Genomic DNA, 19,737 nt, shown 5'->3' on the forward strand with positions numbered 1-19,737 from the left:
CACTATGAATGGCAAAGAGGGATCCGGATGAGCCAACACAGGCACCGAGGTAAACAGAGTCTTCAGGTGTCGGCCAATTACACACCGCTCAATGCGGTCGCTCTCCATTTCCACTCCTGAAGTGGAAATCCGATGCCCTAGGAAGGAGATGGATTGTTGGAAGAACAAGCATTTCTCAGCCTTGACATATAACATGTAACATGAAGTCCTACGAGTGTCATCTGATGAAGATCATCAAAGGTTAGTGATTAATTCCATCTCTATTTCTGATATTTGTGACTCCTCTCTTTGGCTGGAAAAAATGGCTGTTTTTCTGTGACTTGGCCCTGACCTAACATAATCGTTTGTGGGGCTTTCACCGTAAAGCCTATTTGAAATCGGACACTGTGGTGGAATTAACAAGAAGTGTATCTTTAAAATGGTGTGAAATACTTGTATGTCTGAGGAATTTTAACTATGAGATTTCTGTTGTTTTGAATTTGGCGCCCTGCACTTTCACTGGCTGTTTGTCATATCGATCCCGTTAGCGGGATCTCAGCCCTAAGAAGTTTTTAACCTCTTAAGGCTAGCGTCTCTCCTGGCCAATAATCTGCGGAAATGCGCAATGCCAAATGCTAATCATACATGATAAAACTCAAACTTCCATTAAAACACACATGCAGGGTACTCAATTAAAGCTACACTCGTTGTGAATCTAGCCAACATGTCAGATTTTTAAAATGCTTTTCGGCGAAAGCATGAGAAGCTATTATCTGATAGCATGCAACACCCCGAAATACCTGAAGGGAACGTAAACAAAATAATTAGCGTAGCCGGCGCTACACAAAACGCAGAAATAAAATATAAAATATTCATTACCTTTGACGAGCTTCTTTGTTGGCACTCCTATATGTCCCATAAACATCACAATTGGGTCTTTTTCCCGATTAAATCCGTCCATGTATACCCAAAATGTCAATTTATATAGCCCGTCTGATCCATGGAAAATCTCTGTTTTAAAACGCAACGTCATTTTTTTTTAATTAAAAAAGTTGCCTATAAACTTTTACAAAACACTTCAAACTACATTTGTAACCCAACTTTAGGTATTTGTAAACGTTAATAATCGATCAAATTGATCACTGGGCGATCTGTATTCAATAGCAGCTACTCTTGAAATCATGGTCCTTTGTCTCTCTCCCATAAGTCTCTTCCTGTTCCTGGAGGACAGGAAGGGCCTATTTCTCATTTCACCAAGGATTTAAACAAATGAAAATGCCAGTACTGGCGACATCGTGTGGAAGTTGTAGGGACTGCAACCTCACCGTTAACTATTTTTGCTTGCAATAAACAATTCAGAGACTGGCGGATGAATACTTTTCTGTGGTTTTTGTGACCAGGTTTTTCTTGGGAATTCGCTTGCTGTTCACGTTCTGTTATAGTCACAGACATTATTTAACCAGTTTTAGAAACTTCAGAGTGTTTTCTATCCACACATACTAATCCTATGCATATACTATATTCCTGGCATGAGTAGCAGAACGTTGAAATGTTGCGCGATTTTTAACAAAATGTTGAAATAATTCAGGGGAGCTTTAAGAGGTTTTAACCAACAATTCAAGAAATAGAGTTAAGAAAATATTTACTAAATACACTAAAGTTAAACAAACAAATAAAAAAGTAACTCAAGAAAATTAGATAACGATGACGAGGCTATATACAGGGGGTACCGGTACAGAGTCAATGTGCGGGGGTACAGGTAAGTCGAGGTAATTTGTACATGTAGGTTAGGGTAAAGTGACTTTGCATATGCAGCAAGTAGCAGCAGTGTAAAAACAACGTTTGGGGGGGTCAATGTAAATAGTCCAGTTCGGCATTTGATTAGTTTTTCACAAAGCTCAATTACCAATTGATCACTTTCACTCTTCACATGTGCAAACACTAATTGCGTAAATGTTCACTTTGCAATCAGACGTTTGGTATGGATAAAAAGGCCACAGGTGAGTACTCCTGTGTTTTTTTTATTTTTTATTTTACCTTTATTTAACTAGGCAGGTCAGTTAATTAAGAACAAATTCTTATTTTCAATGAAGGCCTAGGAACAGTGGGTTAACTGCCTTGTTCAGGGGCAGAATGACAAATTTTAACCTTGTCAGCTCGGGGATTTGATCTTGCAACCTTGCAACCTTTTGGTTACTAGTCCAATGCTCTAACCACTTGGCTACCTGCCGCCCCAAAACAATTGGAGAACAATGGAAGCAAACTTGGCAGAGAGAGGTAGCGGTGGAGGAAAACCAAGAACAAGGAGAGTAATCTCTGATGAAATTCGGGCGACTGTGGTGGACCATGTAGTCAAACATGGTTTTGCCTGGGCCTTCCGAGTGGTGCAGTGCTAGCTGTGCCACTAGAGATCCTGGTTCGAGTCCAGGCTCTGTGCAGCCGGCCGCGCCCGGGAGACCCATGGGGCAGCACACAATTGTCCCAGTGTCGTCCGGGTTAGGGGAGGGTTTGGGCGGCAGGGATGTCCTTGTCCCATCACTCTCTAGCAACTCCTGTGGCGGACTGGGCCCAGTGCGTGCTGACACGGTTTCCTCCGACACATCAGTGCGGCTGGGTTGTGTTTTGGAGGACGCACGGCTCTCGACCTTTGACTCACCCGAGTCCGTACAGGAGTTGCAGCGATGGGACAAGACTAACTACCAATTGGATACCACAAAATTGAAGAGAAAAAAGGGTAAAAAAACAAAAATGACATGGTTTTGCCTTGAGAAAGGATGGGCAGAGAATGCAGCCCAATCTGAGCTGCTTCATCAGCCGGACATTCCAAAATGAGAATAGGTATGTACTGCAGACATCTACTACTTTTACTACTTGACAGTAGTACTACATAAAGCACAGTAAAGACAGTAGATTCCAATACATACTGTAAGAGGAAACAAAGTAAATATTTCATGTATTACTGTATGAAATTGGGAGCTATACTACTTTAACATATTTATCTTGTTTACTGTAGTGTTTATTGTAGTGTATGCTATTTTGTTTTTGTAGAACTGAAAGACGACCATCACGTGGTGGTAGAACACGTCTATTTACAGACGAACAGGAGGCTGCCATTGTGAAATCCAACAACAGATAATTGAAAATCCTGCCATCTTCAATAACATCAGTGAGCTTATCAACCATATTCCGCGTCCTTAAGAAACACCATCTCCGGATGAAGCAGATCTACAGAGTCCCATTTGAAAGGAATTCCCAAAGAGTGAAGGATAAATGGTAAGTAATGTACTAGTATTACACTCTTGAAGCATTAGAGACACATTGATGTTACCAGTAAACTTTAGTATACAACAGTATTTACTGTCATTTCAGAGAATCATGAAGTTGGATGCAAGTCCCATCCCCTAGGAATAGGCTGGACAATAGAATGAGTCAACATTCACAGAAGGCTGAAAAAAGACAAAAGAATGTTGGTTATACTGGAACACTAGCGCGAGCCTATAGCAAATGAATGGAATCAATGGAATTAATGGAAACGTTCACAGAGCCTGTTTTGACTGGAGTGACGCTTAGAATTCCATTTAGCCTAAATGGCACCAAAAAATGCATCCCTTTTATTTTACCACTACAGTCTGTTCTCAGGACGAAACTAAAAAATAATAACTTGTGTAGAAAGTAGACATCCGCACCTCGATGGTGCGAAGTGTGCTTATGTCTGCATAACGAGGAAGTAGGGAAAAAAATGGACTAAAACCTTTGACTATTTCTGGTCTAGCGATCGATGACAGCAGACTACGATGCCCAAACTTATGTAATTAGAAAGAGGAGATTCTCATGATTAAAATGGTGTCCAACCTGAAAAAAATCTAAATATACACATTGCGAGATATTTGGCAAAATAGACACACATACCTATATTTTCCTATAGAAAACAATAGGATGACCTCTGAGTTCCATGAGTAATTTTTTGTTGTTGTTCTTATTTTAACTACTAGTATCGTGGGCAGGTCTCATTACCATCAATAGCAAAGCTGGCATCAATAGCAAAGCAGGCATCGTGTCGTAGAACAATAAGCTGGGAATGGAACGTTCGGGAAGGCGAGTTGGTGCCACGATGCTCAATAGAACAAATAGGAGCTGATTACTTCAAAACTTCGGCAAGCAGCTGGGACAGATGGTAATATTATGAAACTAGGCTCAATGGCAGATGCAATGAACTAGTTTTATCAGAAAAAAAACATTGTTAAAAATGTGTCCAGCCCACTAGAAACTCATATTCATAAATGAGTCTGGATTCAATTTAGCTAAGACGAGGAGGAGAGAAAGGAACATCATTTTTCAACGTGCCATCATTAAGGTACCTGGCCTGTGCGGGGAATGCTACCATATGCGCAGCTATGAGCCACAGTGGGGTCCTCCACCGCCATGCCACCCTTGGACCATACAATATACAGTATAACTACAAAATTTCAGTCTTTAAATAGATTCTGATAGTAGTGTTATGAAAATGTCACATTAGTGTGATCGCGGTTGTCACTAAGTTAGATTCATTTGATGTGTCTGTAGCGGCTTTACGGTCAGATGCCGAGCAGTTGCCCTAGCAGGCGGTGATGCAACCGGTAAGGATGCTCTTTTTTTATTTAAAAAAAATGTTACCCCTTTTTCACCCCAATTTTGTGGTATCCAATTGTTTATTAGCTACTATCTTGTTTCATCGCTACAACTCCCATACGGGCTCGGGAGAGACGAAGATTGAAAGTCATGCGTCCTCCGATACACTGCTTCTTAACACAGCGCGCATCCAACCCAGAAGCCAGCCGCACCAAAGTGTCGGAGGAAACACCGTGCACCTGGCAACTTTGGTTAGCGCGCACTGTGCCCGTCCCGCCACGGGAGTCGCTGGTGCGCGATGAGTCAAGAATATCCCTAACGGCCAAGCCCTCCCTAACCCTGACGGCGCTGGGCCAATTGTGCGTCGCCCCACGGACCTCCCGGTCACGGCTGGTTGCGAGAGAGCCTGGGCGCGAACCCAGAATCTCTGGTGGCAAATCAAATCAAATTTTATTTGTCACATACACATGGTTAGCAGATGTTAATGCGAGTGTAGCGAAATGCTTGTGCTTCTAGTTCCGACAATGCAGTAATAACCAACGAGTAATCTAGCTAACAATTCCAAAACTACTACCTACTAGCTAACAATTCCAAAACTACACAATGCTGTCTGTGTGGGTGGACCAATTCAGTTTGTCTGTGATGTGTACGCCGAGGAACCTAAAACTTGCTAGCCTCTCCACTACTGTTCCATCGATGTGGATAGGGGCGTGTTCCCTCTGCTGTTTCCTGAAGTCCACAATCATCTCCTTTGTTTTGTTGACGTTGAGTGTGAGGTTATTTTCCTGACACCACACTCCGAGGGCCCTCACCTCCTCCCTGTAGGCCGTCTCGTCGTTGTTGGTAATCAAGCTTACCACTGTTGTGTCATCCGCAAAGTTGATGATTGAGTTGGAGGCGTGCGTGGCCACGCAGTCGTGGGTGAACAGGGAGTACAGGAGAGGGCTCAGAACGCACCCTTGTGGGGCCCCAGTGTTGAGGATCAGCGGGGTGGAGATGTTGTTACCTACCCTCACCACCTGGGGGCGGCCCGTCAGGAAGTCCATTACCCAGTTGCCCAGGGCGGGGTCGAGACCCAGGGTCTCAAGCTTGATGACGAGTTTGGAGGGTACTATGATGTTAAATGCTGAGCTGTAGTCAATGAACAGCATTCTCACATAGGTATTCCTCTTGTCCAGATGGGTTTGGGCAGTGTGGTTGAGATTGCATCGTCTGTGGACCTATTTGGGCGGTAAGCAAATTGGAGTGGGTCTAGGGTGTCGGGTAGGGTGGAGGTGATATGGTCCTTGACTAGTCTCTCAAAGCACTTCATGATGACGGAAGTGAGTGCTACGGGGCGGTAGTCGTTTAGCTCAGTTACCTTAGCTTTCTTGGGAACAGGAACAATGGTGGCCCTCTTGAAGCATGTGGGAACAGCAGGCTGTGATAGGGATTGATTGAATATGTCCGTAAACACACCAGCCAGCTGGTCTGCGCATGCTCTGAGGGCGCGGCTGGGGATGCCGTCTGGGCCTGCAGCCTTGCGAGGGTTAACACATTTAAATGTTTTACTCACCTCGGCTGCAGTGAAGGAGAGTCCGCATGTTTTGGTTGCGGGCCGTGTCAGTATTGTCCTCAAAGCGGGCAAAAAAGTTATTTAGTCTGCCTGGGAGCAAGGCATCCTGGTCCGTGACTGGGCTGGTTTTCTTTTTGTAATCCGTGATTGACTGTAGACCCTGCTGGCGCTGCAGTACAGCGCCCTTAACCACTGCGCCACCCGGGAGGCTCTTGATGGTGCAGCTGTAGAACTTTTTGAGGATCTGGGGACCCATGCCAAATATTTTTTGTCTCCTGAGGGGGAAAAGGTGTAGTCGTGCCCTCTTCACAACTGTCTTGGTGTGTTTGGACCATGATAGTGTGTTGGAACTTGAAACGCTTGACTCGCTCCACTACAGCCCCGTCAATGTTAATGGGGGCCTGTTCAGCCCTCCTTTTTGCAATAGTCCACGATCAGCACCTTTTGTCTTGCTCACATTGAGGTAGAGGTTGTTGTCCTGGTACCACACTGCCAGGTCTCTGACCTCCTCCCTATAGGCTGCCTCATCGTTGTCTTTCATCAGGCCTACAACTGTTATGTCGTCTGCAAACTTAATGATGGGGTTGGAGTCATGCTTGGCCACACAGTCGTGGGTGAACAGGGAGTTCAGGAGGGGACTAAGCACGCACCCCTGGGGGGCCCCAGTATTGAGGATCAGCATGGCAGATGTGTTGTTGCCTACCCTTACCAACTGGTGGTGGCCCGTCAGGAAGTCCAAGATCCAGTTGCAGAGGGAGGTGTTTAGGCTCAGGGTCCTTAGCTTAGTGATGAGCTTTGTGAGCACTATGGTGTTGAACGCTGAGCTGTAGTCAATGAACAGCATTCTCACATAGGTGTTCCTTTTGTCCAGGTGGGAAAGGGCAGTGTGGAGTGCGATTATCCATTTCCATCACCCATTTCGCATTATATGTTTCGAATTACAATTCATATTATATGTTACGAATTAGCAAAACGTACAAATTTTACGAATTTGCTAAATGTACAATATGTTACAAATTTACAAAACACTTGATACAGTATCATACTAAATGGAGGGTCTCGGATTTATGTACAGAATAATACGAAATACTCTGAGACCAAGTTGCTTGTTGTATCCACTGTAATAAACCATAAATCTTCACCTTTATTAAGTGTTTAATCAATAACCTATCTCTTGATTTGATATTATCCATGTGCTTTCAGGAAAAACCCAGTGCATGGTTTGATCGTAATGGGACTGATGATTTATTTGAGTAGCATTGCAGTATGATATTGGAAACTTTAGCGTGTTAAAGCACCCTATAGTACTGTGGGCAGGCAGAATCAAGGAAGCTCCTAAAACCAAATATAAGTGTTGTAGTGACAAACACCCCTAAACACCAGAGAGCTCTCACCATCTTAATGCGTTTATCATCTTTAATGGGCTTCTGTCCTGTGATGACATTCATATCAGTAGCTCAGAATGGTTCAGCCAGGGCTCCTTACTATGTGGGCTGAATGGACTCTGCTGGCCTGGTTCCCTCTCACAAAGCTGCTACATTGTGATCTATGAACAGGCTAATTGCCCTTGCTCTTTACTGCAGTAATGGCCTCCGTGACCGAGTCATTTCCTGTCTCTAAAGGTCGTTTCCCTTCCCGGTTCAATCGTTTCCATCGGCACGACTCATAAACCCCGTGAGGGGAGCTGGTGGGAAAATATGTAATGTGCTTTAGTGTTATTTGTTTGAATTGTTTTCCCTCTTTAGTAGAAACAAGGAAAGCGCAAACAGCTGGGAATGCATAACTGGCTTCATTCGAGCCAACAGAAGGTTATCTGACCTCCCAATGCTGCCAGGCCACATTTGTGCCACACATCAACTCCACTGGGCCAGTCCGGGGAGACGCAGAGACCTCTCCAATGGCTCTGGAGAGTTTAGAATGGACTGGTCAAGCTGAAAGATCTGAGAATCCACCCTGTTTGGTGGTGGTGTTCAGTGGAACACTACAGGGACCCTGTGTTTTGGTTATCATTTTGGACATCAGTAGTCTAGCTCTACTTTCACAACAAGCACACTCTGAAAGTTACTTTTGCATTCTCTGCATGGTGACTGGATAGAGTTGTGGAGCGATGGAACATCGATCTGAATTATTGAAGTTCAAAAGGGAAAGAAATGGTTTCTTTCTTCTTTGTTGTGCTACAGAGCTGACTCACCATCTCACACCTGACGCAAGACTCCCTCTGTAGAGGGGTGCAGTTTCTGTGAGGTTAGCACCATGGGTCACATTAGAATGATGATTCAATCTGCCTGGTCTTCTTACTCTCTCTGTCTCCCAGATGACTCAGAGCTTTATTCCTCCGGAAGTTTTATTTTAAGACCTTTGAATAAATTATCATCATTGTGTGTTCAGTGGGTATGACTTGACTGAGCCCAATCTGCCATGACCTCTATAGCTCTTCCATTTCCCAGCCCTGAAGTGGAGTGAAGATATTGCTCTGAGTTCCCTTGTCCTACGCTGACCATTTGCTTTATACATGCCCTGGATATTAAAGTGACAGTCTTGGAAATGGTTCCTCAATGTGATTTCTCCTTTGCCTTTTCAACAGAAACCCTTCGTTGTTGTGGTTAATAACGTCTTCTGTGGTGCTAAACCACGCTTTGACACCAAGAGACACATCTACTCAAATGATTCATATGGTGAGTGCTAGCGCTGTCAGCCACAGTTTTGTTAGCTCTTTCATAGGTTACACTTTATTTGGTTAGTCTGGATTTTCCATCTGATGCTCTACAGATTAAATCAAATCCAATTTTATTGGTCACACACACATATTTAGCAGATGTTATTTCAGGTGTAGCGAAATTATTGTCTTCCTATCAATTCAATTCAAGGTGCTTTATTGGCAATGGAAACATATGTTAACATTGCCAAAGCAAGTGAAGTATATAAAATACAAAAGAGAAATAAACAACAAATATGAAAAGTAAACATTACACTCACAGAAGTTTCAAAAGAATAATGACATTACAAATGTCATATTATGTATATAGAAAGTGTTGTAACGATGTGGAAATGGTTAAAGTACAAAATGGAAAATAAATAAGCATAAATATGGGGTGATTTACAATGGTGTTTGTTGACCTTTTCTTGTGGAAACAAGTCACAAATATTGCTGTTCTGATGGCACACTGTGGTATTTCACCCAGTAGATATGGGAGATTATCAACATTGGGTTTGTTTCCAATTTTTTCCATGGATCTGTGTAATCTGAGGGAAATATGTGTCTCTAATATGGTCATACATTGGGCAGGAAGATAGGAAATGCAGCTCAGTTTCCACCTCATTTTGTGGGCAGTGAGCACTCAATAGCAAGGCTATGCTCACTGAGTCTGTACATAGCCACATCTTTCCTTAAGGTTGGATCAGTTACAGAGGTCAGGTATTCTGCCACTGTGTACTCTCCATTTAGGGCCAAATAGCATTCTAGTTTACTCTGTTTTGTTGTTAATTCTTTCCAATGTGTCAAGTAATTATATTGTTGTTTTCTCATGATTTGGTTGGGTCTAATTGTGTTGCTGTCCTGGGGCTCTGTGGGGTGTGTTTGTGTTTGTGAACAGAGCCCCAGGACCAGCTTGCTTAGGGGACTCTTCTCCAGGTTCATCTCTCTGTATGTGATGGCTTTCTTATGGATCGTTTGGGAATTGCTTCCTTTTAGGTGGTTGTAGAATTTAACGTCTCTTTTCTGGATTTTGATAATTAGCTGGTATCGGCCTAATTCTGCTTTGCATGCATTATTTGGTGTTCTACGGTGTATACAGAGGATATTTTAGCAGAATTCTGCATGCAGTCTGTATGCAGAGTCTCAATTTGATGTTTGTCCCTTTTGTTCATTTTGGGTTGGTGAGCGAACCCCAGACCTCACAACCATAATGGGCAATGGGTTTTATAACTGATTCAAGTATTTTTAGCCAGATCCTAATTGGTATGTCGAATTTTATGTTCCTTTTGATGGCATAGCTTTGTGGAAGTTACCTGTGGCGCTGATGTTTAGGCCAAGGTAGGTATAGTTTTTTGTGTACTCTAGGGCAACGGTGTCTAGATGGAATTTGAATGTGTGGTCCTGGCAACTGGACCTTTTCTGGAACACCATTATTTTGGTCTTACTGAGATTTACTATCAGTGCCTAGGTCTGGCTGAATATGTGCAGAAGATCTAGGTGCTGCTGTAGGTCCTCCTTGGTTGGTGACAGAAGCACCAGATCATCAGCAAACAATAGACATTTTACTTCAGATTCTAGTAGGGTGAGGCCGTGTCCTGCAGACTTTTTTTAGTGCCCTCGACAATTTGTTGATATATATGTTGAAGAGGGTGGGGCTTAAGCTGCATCCCTGTCACATCCCACGGCATTGTGGAAAGAAATGTGTGTTCTTTTGCCTATTTTAACCTCACACTTGTTGTTTGTGTACAAGGATTTTATAATGTTGTATGTTTTTCCCCCAACACCACTTTCCATCAATTTGTATAGCAGACCCTCGGGCCAAATTTAGTCGAAAGCTTTTTTAAATCAACAAAGCATGAGAAGACTTTGCCTTTGTTTTGGTTTGTTTGTTTGTCAATTAGGGTGTGCAGGGTGAATACATGATCTGTCGTACGATAATTAAAAAAAATGCCAATCTGACATTTGCTCAGTGCATTGAGGAAAGGTACGAGTCTGCTGTTAATGATAATGCTGAGGATTTTCTCAAGGTTGCTTTTGACGCGTATCCCACATAGTTATTGGGGTCAAATTTGTCTCCACTTTTGTGGATTGGGGTGATCAATTCTTGGTTCCAAATATTGGGGAAGATGCCAGAGCTATGGATGTTGGAATTTGTTGTCTGTATATTTGATCATTTCACTGAGGATACCATCACCACCACAGGCCTTTTTGGGTTGGAGGGTTTTAATTTTGTCCTGTAGTTCATCAAGGAGATTGGAGAATCCAGTGGGTTCTGGTAGTCTTTAATAGTTGTCTCTAAGATTTGTATATGATCATGTATATGTTTTTGCTGTATGTTCTTTGTTATAAGAGCCACAAAGATTGGAGAAGTGGTTTACCCATACATCTCCATTTTGGATAGATAATTCTTTGTGTTGTTGTTTGTTTAGTGTTTTCCAATTTTCCCAGAAGTGGTTAAAGTCTATAGATTCTTCAATTACATTGAGCTGATTTCTGACGTGCTGTTCCTTCTTTTTCTATGTATTTCTGTATTGTTTTAGTGATTCACCATCGTGAAGGCATAGACTAAGGTTTTTTGGGTCTCTATGTTTTTGGTTGGACAGGTTTCTCAATTTCTTTCTTGAATTTTTGCATTCTTCATCAAACCATTTGTCATTGTTGTTAATTTTCTTCGGTTTTCTATTTGAGGTGTTTAGATTTGGTAGGGAAGCTGAGAGGTCAAATATACTGTTAAGATTTTCCTTCTGTATTACAGTAGAACGTTTTGTCCAGGAAGTTGTCTAAAAGGGATTGAATTTGCTGTTGCCTAATTGTTTTTTGGTAGGTTTCCAAACCACATTCCATCCATCGAAAGCATTTCTTAATATTACTCAGTTCCTTTGGCTTTGATGCCTCATGATTGAGTATTGCTCTGTTCAAGTAGACTGTGATTTTGCTAGAGTCTGTAATCAGTGGGCTGACTGTGAATAATCTGAGACACTCTGGATTGAGGTCAGTGATAAAGTAGTATACAGTACTACTGCCAAGAGATGAGCTATAGGTGTACCTACCATATGAGTCCCCTCGAAGCCTACCATTGACTATGTACAAACAAAGCATGCGACAGAGCTGCAGGAGTTGTGCCCCTTTGGTTTGGGATAGGGTTTGTAGATAGTGCTAGGTTTAGAAGATAGTGATATGGTTACTTGATAGTGTTAGGGTTAGTAGGTAGTATTAGGGTTAATAGATAGTGTTAGGGTTGGTAGACAGGTTTAGGGTTAGTAGATAGGGTTAGGGTTAGTAGATAACATTATCTACCAACCCTAACCCTATCTACTAACCCTAACCCTATCTACTAACCCTAACCCTATCTACTAACCCTAACCCTATCTACTAACCCTAAACCTGTCTACCAACCCTAACACTATCTATTAACCCTAATACTACCTACTAACCCTAACACTATCAAGTAACCCTAACATTATCTACCAACCCTAACCCTAAGGTTAGTAGACAGTGTTCGGGTTAGTAGACAGTGTTCGGGTTAGTTGACAGTGTTTGGGTTAGTAGACAGTGTTAGGGTTAGTAGATATGGTTAGGGTTAGTAGAACATGTTAGGGTTAGTAGATAGTGTTAATAGATAATGGCAGGGTTAGGGTTAGTCGACAGTCTTAGAGTTAGAAGATATGGTTAGGGTTAGTAGATCATGTATGGTTAGTAGATAGTGTAAGTGTTAGTAGATAATGTTAGTGTTAGGTTTAGTAGATAGGGTTAGTATATAGTTTTAGGGTTAGTAGATTGTGTTAGAGTTAGTAGATAGTGTTAGTGTTAGTAGATAATGTTAGGTTTAGTAGATAGGGTTAGGGTTAGTAGATAGTGTTAGGGTTAGTAGATAGTGTTAGGGTTAGTAGATAGTGTTAGTGTTCGAGTTAGTAGATATTGTTAGGGTTAGTAGATAGTGTTAGGGTAAGTATATATAGTTAGGGTTAGTATATAGTGTTACGGTTAGTAGATATTGTTAGGGTTAGTGGATATTGTTAGGGTTAGTAGATAGTGTTAGGGTTAGTAGATAGTGTTAGGGTTAGTAGATAGTGTTAGGGTTTCTAGATAGAGTTAGGGTTAGTAGATAGTGTTAGGGTTAGTAGATAGTGTTAGGGTTAGTTGATAGGGTTAGTAGATCGTGTTCGGGTTAGTGGATATTTTTAGGGTTAGTAGATAGTGTTAGGGTTAGTAGATAGTGTTAGGGTTAGTAGATAGTGTTAGGGTTTCTAGATAGAGTTAGGGTTAGTAGATAGTGTTAGGGTTAGTAGATAGTGTTATGCTTAGTAGATAGTGTTAGGCTTAGTAGATAGTGTTAGGGTTAGTAGATAGTGTTAGGGTTAGGGTTAGTAGATAGTGTTAGGGTTAGAAGAAACGATTAGGGTTACTAGATAGGGTTAGTAGATAATGTTAGGGTTAGTGGATATTTTTAGGGTTAGTAAATAGTGTTAGGGTTAGTAGATAGTGTTAGGGTTAGTAAATAGTGTTAGGGTTAGGGTTAGTAGATAGTGTTAGGGTTAGAAGAAACGATTAGGGTTAGTAGATAGTGTTAGGGTTAGTAGAAAGGGTTAGGGTTAGTAGATAGTGTTACGGTTAGTAGATAGGGTTAGGGTTAGTAGATAGGGTTAGGGTTAGTAAATATTGTTAGGGTTAGTAGATAGGGTTAGGGTTAGTAGATAGGGTTAGGGTTAGTAGATAATGTTAGGGTTAGTGGATATTTTTAGGTTTAGTAAATAGTAATAGGGTTAGTAGATAGTGTTAGGGTTAGTGGATATTTTTAGGTTTAGTAAATAGTAATAGGGTTAGTAGATAGTGTTAGGGTTAGTAAATAGTGTTAGGGTTAGTAGATAGTGTTAGGGTTAGTAGATAGTGTTAGGATTAGTAGATTGTTTTAGAGTTAGCAGATAGTGTTAGGGTTAATAGATAGGGTTAGTAGATAATGTTAGGGTTAGTAGATAGAATTAGTAGATAGGGTTAGGGTTAATAGATAGTGTTAGGGTTAGTAGATAATGTTAGTGTTAGTAGATAATGTTAGGGTTAGTAGATAGGGTTAGTAGATAGTGTTAGGTTTAGTAGATAGGGTTAGTGTTAATAGATAGTGTTAGGGTTAGTAGATAGTGTTAGGATTAGTAGATTGTTTTAGAGTTAGCAGATAGTGTTAGGGTTAATAGATAGGGTTAGTAGATAATGTTAGGGTTAGTAGATAATGTTAGGGTTGGTAGATAGGGTTAGGGTTAGTAGATAGTGTTAGGGTTAGTAGATAATGTTAGGTTTAGTAGATAATGTTAGGGTTGGTAGATAGGGTTAGGGTTAGTAGATAGTGTTAGTGTAAGTAGATATCGTTAGGCTTAGTAGATAGTTTTAGGGTTAATAGATCGTTTTCGGGTTAGTACATAGTGTTAGGGTAAGTAGATATTGTTAGGGTTAGTAGATAGTGTTAGGGTAAGTATATATAGTTAGGGTTAGTATATAGTGTTAGGGTTAGTAGATATTGTTAGGGTTAGTGGATATTGTTAGGGTTAGTAGATAGTGTTAGGGTTAGTAGATAGTGTTAGGGTTAGTAGATAGTGTTAGGGTTTCTAGATAGAGTTAGGGTTAGTAGATAGTGTTAGGGTTAGTAGATAGTGTTAGGCTTAGTAGATAGTGTTAGGGTTAGTAGATAGTGTTAGAGTTAGTTGATAGGGTTAGTAGATCGTGTTCGGATTAGTGGATATTTTTAGGGTTAGTAGATAGTGTTAGGGTTAGTAGATAGTGTTAGGGTTAGTAGATAGTGTTAGGGTTAGTAGATAGTGTTAGGATTAGTAGATTGTTTTAGAGTTAGCAGATAGTGTTAGGGTTAATAGATAGGGTTAGTAGATAATGTTAGGGTTAGTAGATAGAATTAGTAGATAGGGTTAGGGTTAATAGATAGTGTTAGGGTTAGTAGATAATGTTAGTGTTAGTAGATAATGTTAGGGTTAGTAGATAGGGTTAGTAGATAGTGTTAGGTTTAGTAGATAGGGTTAGTGTTAATAGATAGTGTTAGGGTTAGTAGATAGTGTTAGGATTAGTAGATTGTTTTAGAGTTAGCAGATAGTGTTAGGGTTAATAGATAGGGTTAGTAGATAATGTTAGGGTTAGTAGATAATGTTAGGGTTGGTAGATAGGGTTAGGGTTAGTAGATAGTGTTAGGGTTAGTAGATAATGTTAGGTTTAGTAGATAATGTTAGGGTTGGTAGATAGGGTTAGGGTTAGTAGATAGTGTTAGTGTAAGTAGATATCGTTAGGCTTAGTAGATAGTTTTAGGGTTAATAGATCGTTTTCGGGTTAGTACATAGTGTTAGGGTAAGTAGATATTGTTAGGGTTAGTAGATAGTGTTAGGGTAAGTATATATAGTTAGGGTTAGTATATAGTGTTAGGGTTAGTAGATATTGTTAGGGTTAGTGGATATTGTTAGGGTTAGTAGATAGTGTTAGGGTTAGTAGATAGTGTTAGGGTTAGTAGATAGTGTTAGGGTTTCTAGATAGAGTTAGGGTTAGTAGATAGTGTTAGGGTTAGTAGATAGTGTTAGGCTTAGTAGATAGTGTTAGGGTTAGTAGATAGTGTTAGAGTTAGTTGATAGGGTTAGTAGATCGTGTTCGGATTAGTGGATATTTTTAGGGTTAGTAGATAGTGTTAGGGTTAGTAGATAGTGTTAGGGTTAGTAGATAGTGTTAGGGTTAGTAGATAGTGTTAGGCTTAGTAGATAGTGTTAGGGTTAGTAGATAGTGTTAGGGTTAGTTAACAGTGTTAGGGTTAGAAGAAAGGGTAAGGGTTAGTAGACAGTGTTAGGGTTGGAAGAAAGGGTTAGGGTTAGTAGATAGTGTTAGGGTTAGTAGAGAAATTTAGGGTTAGAAGAAAGGGTTAGGGTTAGTAGATAGTGTTAGGGTTAGTAGAGAAATTTAGGGTTAGAAGAAAGGGTTAGGGTTAGTAGATAGTGTTAGGGTTAGTAGAGAAATTTAGGGTTAGAAGAAAGGGTTAGGGTTAGTAGATAGTGTTAGGGTTAGAAGATAGTGTTAGGGTTAGTAGATAGTGTTAGGTTGAGTAGATATGGTTAGGGTTAGAAGACAAGGTTAGGGTTAGATTATGTTAGGGTTAGTAGATAGGGTGAGGGTTAGTAGATAGTGTTAGGGTTAGTAGATAGTGTCAGGGTTAGTAGATTGTGTTAGGGTTAGTAGATAGGGTTAGTAGATAGTGTTAGTAGATAGTGTTAGGGTTAGTAGATAGAGTGAGGGTTAGTAGATAGTGTTAGTAGATCGTGTTGGATTTTGTAGATAGTGTTAGGGTTAGTAGATATGGTATTTCTCTCATGTTCTCAACTTTCTTTTATTTTCCAGCACTCAGACACAATCCTAGTCATATTAACAACTCATGCTTGTTGTTGTGTCTTTAGAGCTTCTCTCTTACTACATTTCTGAAGGATATTTTCTTCTCTATCATATGAAACAGCTCGCTGTTGTGGTGCACTTTTGAGAATGGTTGAGAATTTTTTCCCTATTTGCTTTTTAGAACATACCCTCTTGTTACTGGCATGTGCTCATTGCTGTACTTATAATGTGAAGAAATAGCCTAATAGTTTATCAACATTTTAATCTGTTGCATCAGCCTCATTGATTTTTAGATATTTTTTGATGTACAGTGGTTATATGCATTTGGAATCTATCGCGTCCCACAACTCTCCCACAGTATGTTTCTATGATTTATTTATAGCACAGGATGACAAGCTCACCAATAGAATAGGTCCCTATGGGGAATCGTAGATTGACATAGGCTAGTGCTTTTGCTGTTCGTTACTCATCTTGTTGGCTGACGAAAGTAAATGTGGACAATTCTATCATCTTCAATATGCACCTTGGATTTCGATGAGAAAGACAGGCGCTGTTGCATCCCCATGGAATTTTTTTTATGGGGCATTTCCGCCACACAAGGGAGCATCAATGCCATAGCTGATGCCGCCGGATAATTTTAGGCCTGCTCTAGTCCCCAGAGCAGACAGTTAGCAGCATCAGTCCCCCCAGTGACGGCTACTTCAATACTTTACTAAAGCAGAACTATTCTATACTGGACTAGAGCAAAAAACGGATATACTGAACTAGAGCAGAACGCTTCTATACTGGACAAGAGCAGAAAGCCCAGATTCATGGAGAATGACAAGCAGGCATCTGACTATTCTTCTCTGGCTTATGACTGTATCCTGAAATAGCTTCAAAGGAGAAAGCCTCTCCGTTTGAAAGAGGGTTTTGGAGCTAAAGCAGTGATATCTCTCCCTTGTTCAGTCACTCAGGGGGATGATTCATTCGGAGACAGATTCAATCACATGGACTCACTTTCACCATGGGAACAAAGAGAACTCACACACAGAGCTCCTATTGGAGGATTGGATAGAGATGGAAAGAGAGGTGCCAAAAAAGCGAATCAGGAATTGGGGGATATGGCTTCACCTCAAATCCTCTATTTAAAGCAATTATTATAGGACCACAAGGGAGACTGCAGTAGAATTATAGATGTATAGACCGCATAAAGGTCCTAGAGTTGTACTTTATGTATGTCACACCCTGACCATGTTTTACTTTGTATGTTTCTATGTTTTGGTTGGTCAGGGTGTGAGCTGAGTGGGCATTCTATGTTACATGTCTAGTTTGTCTAGTTCTATGTTTGGCCTGATATGGTTCTCAATCAGAGGCAGGTGTTCGTCATTGTCTGCCCAGCGCCGCCTGAGCCACCCGTCTGCCCAGCACCGCCTGAGCCACCCGTCTGGCCAGTGCCGCCCGTCTGCCAGGAGCCGCCAGTGCCGCCAGTCAGCCAGGGGCCGCCAGTGCCGCCAGTCAGCCAGGGGCCGCCAGTGCCGCCAGTCAGCCAGGGGCCGCCAGTGCCGCCAGTCAGCCAGGGGCCGCCAGTGCCGCCAGTCAGCCAGGGGCCGCCAGAGCTTCCGCCCCTCTGCCCAGAGCTTCCGCCCCTCTGCCCAGAGCTTCCGCCCCTCTGCCCAGAGCTTCCGCCCCTCTGTCCCGAGCTGCCGCCCCTCTGTCCCGAGCTGCCCCTCTGTCCATTGAGAAGGGTCGCCGTGGTTAGGAGGCCACGGAAGCAGGCAATAAAGCGGACTAAGACAATGGTGAAGTGGGGGCCACGTCCAGCACCAGAGCCGCCACCGCGGACAGATGCCCACCCAGACCCTCCCCAATAGGTTCAGGTTTTGCGGCCGGAGTCCGCACCTTGGGGGGGGGGGGGGGGGGGGGGGGGGGGGTACTGTCACACCCTGACCATGTTTTGCTTTGTATGTTTCTATGTTTTGGTTGGTCAGGGTGTGAGCTGAGTGGGCATTCTATGTTACATGTCTAGTTCTATGTTTGGCCTGATATGGTTCTCAATCAGAGGCAGGTGTTCGTCATTGTCTCTGATTGGGAACCATATTTAGGTAGCTTGTTTGGTGTTGGGTTTTGTGGGTGATTGTCCTTGTTCCTGTCTCTGTGTTACTTTGCACCAGTATTAGGCTGTTTCGGTTTTCGTGTTACGTTTATTGTTTTTGTATTTGATTCGTGTTTACTTTGTTTCATTAAACATGGATCGCAATAGCCACGCCGCATTTTGGTCTGACTCTCTTTCACATACAGAAAACCGTGACAATGTAGTAGGTGTTAACTGTCAGCTACACATAATGTACTTTTTTAAAGAGTTTTGAAAGTGACATGGGTTAAGTCAGGTCAGACACATGAATAGCTGAATCACTTTAGATTAATGGGTTTGTATTTATTATTCCTCAGATCGTCTCTAGACAATATGCAATCAATACTGTGTCACTGTCCAGGTTGCAATCAATACCGTAACACGGTTTATGTTATAATCAATTCTGTGGCACGATTCAGGTTGCAATCAATACGGTGGCACGGTTTAGGTTATAATCAATTCTGTGGCACGCTTCAGGTTTCAATCAATACTGTGGCACGGTTTAGGTTATAATCAATTATGTGGCACACTTCAGGTTGCAATCAATACGGTGGCACGGTTTAGGTTATAATCAATTCTGTGGCACGCTTCAGATTGCAATCAATATGGTGGCACGGTTTAGGTTATAATCAATTCTGTGGCACGCTTCAGATTGCAATCAATATGGTGGCACGTTTTAGGTTATAATCAATTATGTGGCACGCTTCAGATTGCATTCAATACGGTGGCACGGTTTAGGTTATAATCAATTCTGTGGCACGCTTCAGATTGCAATCAATATGGTGGCACGTTTTAGGTTATAATCAGTACTGTTGCATGGTTCAGGTTATAATCAATACTGTGCCGCGGTTTATGTTATAATCAAGACTGTTGCACGGTTCAGGTTCTAATCAATACTGGGGCACGGTTCAGGTTCTAATCAATACTGTGACACGGTTCAGGTTCGAATCAATACTGTGACACGGTTCAGGTTATAATCAATACTATGACATGGTTCAGGTTATAATCAAGACTGGTGCACGGTTCAGGTTATAATCTAGACTGGGGCATGGTTCAGGTTATAATCTAGACTGCGGCATGGTTCATGTTCTAATCAAGACTAGAGCACGGTTCAGGTTATAATCACAACTGGGGCATGGTTCAGGTTATAATCCAGACTGGGAAACAATATTTACAGTGGTGTTTGTTCTTCACTGGTTGACCTTTTCTTGTGGCAACAGGTCAAAATCTTGCTTCTGTGATGGCAAACTGGTATTTCACCCAGTAGATATGGGAGTTGTTTTAGAATTCTTTGTGGATCTGTGTAATCTGAGGGAAATATTTGTCTCTAATATGGTCATACATTGGGCAGGAGGTTAGGAAGTGCATCTCAGTTTCCACTTCATTTTGTGGGTCTTGTGCACATAGCCTGTCTTCTCTTGA

General features: G+C 41.7%; 1 protein-coding gene across 1 annotated transcript in view; it reads left to right on the plus strand.

Annotated features, from left to right (window-relative positions):
* LOC110487749 (ecto-NOX disulfide-thiol exchanger 2-like) overlaps window positions 1–19,737 on the plus strand; it is a 354,612-nt gene that overhangs the window by 71,794 nt on the left and 263,081 nt on the right. Inside the window, exon 2 of the mRNA XM_036943160.1 lies at window positions 3,028–3,252. The gene's annotated coding sequence lies outside the window, so the exon portion shown is untranslated. The remainder of the gene's footprint in view (window positions 1–3,027; window positions 3,253–19,737) is intronic.

Source organism: Oncorhynchus mykiss, chromosome 14 (genome assembly GCF_013265735.2).
Source record: "Oncorhynchus mykiss isolate Arlee chromosome 14, USDA_OmykA_1.1, whole genome shotgun sequence".
Lineage (NCBI taxonomy): Eukaryota > Metazoa > Chordata > Actinopteri > Salmoniformes > Salmonidae > Oncorhynchus > Oncorhynchus mykiss.